The following is a 1,988-nucleotide window of genomic DNA, read 5'->3' as shown; positions in this document are numbered from 1 at the left end:
AGATGGAATGACTTGTCCACAAAAGGCCAGTGGCCTGCTCCAGAAGGATTATATTGGATTTGTGGGGTCAACGCATATTCAGTTTTGCCAGCCAATTGGTCAGGGGCATGCATATTGGGGACTATCCGCCCTTCCTTTTTCCTATGTCCCTTAGCCCAAGGTGAATTATTAGGGGTCTCAACTTATGAAAGCAGAGGCCTCCCTAGGAAGCACAGGTCTCTGCAGATTAGAAACTGGAAAGATGATGAGTGGCCTCCTGAGTGCATAATCCAATATTATGGGCCAGCCCCTTGGGCAGAAGATGGGTCCTAGGGCTACCGAACCCCAATTTATGTGCTTAACAGAATTATCCGGCTCCAGGCAGTGGTTGAAATCATTACTAATGAAACGGCCAAGTCTCTTAATTTGTTGGCAGGACAACAAACTAAGATGCGTAATGCTATTTATCAGAATCACCTAGCCCTAGATTACTTACTGGCTATAGAAGGGGGCCTCTGTGGGAAGTTCAATCTCAGTAATTGTTACCTACAGATAGATGATAAGGGCAAGGTTATAGAAGAAATAACCAAGAAGATGACCAAAATAGCTTATGTCCCAGTCTGGACTTGGAAGGGATGGAATATCAGAGAGCTATTTGGGGGTTGGTTTTCTTACCTAGGGGGATTCAAAACTCTTGTGGGAATAGTCCTAATCCTCCTTGGGACCTGCCTTCTTTTACCTTTCCTCTTACCATTATTCATGAGGATAGTTTCCTGCCTAGCTGAGGCCACCGCAGATAGGAGGGACACTGTACACCTCCTAGCCCTGAGAGGTTGTCAGCCCCTGGGCTTAGAAAATCAAGATGCTGATGCCTTATAAGATTTAAGGGGCATCAAAAGTGGGGATTGAAGAGGAAAATCAGAAATTTGCACTCAGCTAAATAACTCCATGCTTGTTCTGCTTTTGTAAAATATACTTGCTGTGCCAAAAAATAAAAACAAAAACAGGATGACCTAGCAATCAATCGTAACCATAAAATGTTTTGCTAAATGTGGAATGTTCTGCACCTGCTCTTGTAAGTTTCTGTTTTGAAACTTCTGTGCTCTGTAAACCAAGTAACCAATCTACCTATGCTAACTGTAACCATGTGTACTGACCCTTTAAAAGTAAATCTTGCCCTGAGCTCAGGGCCCAGAATTTTGGAGCATTAGCTCATCTGGGGCTGCTGGCTTAATGAATCTGAATTCTCCAACCTTCCAAGTGTGGTGCTTGGTCTCTCAACAGACCAATTTCTGCAACAGCTATATCAACTTACATTCCCACCAACAGTGAAGGAGGGTTTTAAAATATCTTTTAATCCTTAAATTCTGCTTTCATCCTCCTTCTTCCAAGCAGCATGTTTGTAGAAGAAACCAGATAATTTATCCTATATACAATCTGGAGATATTAATTTTTGCTAAGAATTCAACCAAAATGCTATTAATGCAATGCTATACATTTAACATTATATTTCACGTGTTATTTTTCCAATGTTCTCTTATGGGATCTGATTTGATTCGTTTGGTCCTTGCATCACAAGTTAAATTCTTAATGAGAATAGCACCCCCAGGGAACTGTAATGAGATACAAGGTTAGAGAAACCAGGTCAATGCATGGGTTTGGATTCATGGCAAGCCCGTCCCACTGGGCCTCTCATAGTGCCCCATGTCAGAGCAAACTGGCCCTGAATCATTGCCTGGCCTCTGTCCATAGGTTACAGGCACTAAAGTGGTCTGCACAGTGGAAAAGAAAAGAAAAAAAAAGAAGCCAGATCAGGCTAGTTTTATGTTTACCCTGAGTTGCTTGGGGTCGAGTGTTAGAGGCTGAATTGCCATCAAGATGAGATCCCAGAAATGCTTATCAAATTTCAGTGGCAATAAGCAAGGCAAAATTATTTTAAAGGAAAATTAATATTGAATTTTAAAGCTATGGGAGATGCAAAGACAACAAGGTGTGCATCAAGGGAAAAT

The 1,988-nt window shown here is 41.8% G+C and overlaps 1 non-coding gene across 1 annotated transcript; it reads left to right on the top strand.

Annotated features, from left to right (window-relative positions):
• Positions 1-1,629: 1,629 nt before the first annotated feature.
• On the top strand, positions 1,630-1,761 carry LOC130859726 (small nucleolar RNA SNORA42/SNORA80 family). The gene has a single exon (XR_009055282.1). It is a non-coding gene; the product is annotated as a small nucleolar RNA SNORA42/SNORA80 family (small nucleolar RNA).
• The last annotated feature ends 227 nt before the right edge of the window (positions 1,762-1,988 follow it).

Source organism: Hippopotamus amphibius, chromosome 8 (genome assembly GCF_030028045.1).
Source record: "Hippopotamus amphibius kiboko isolate mHipAmp2 chromosome 8, mHipAmp2.hap2, whole genome shotgun sequence".
NCBI lineage: Eukaryota > Metazoa > Chordata > Mammalia > Artiodactyla > Hippopotamidae > Hippopotamus > Hippopotamus amphibius.
The sequence above is the reverse complement of the archived record's forward strand: the minus strand, read 5'-3'. Positions and strand labels throughout refer to the sequence as shown.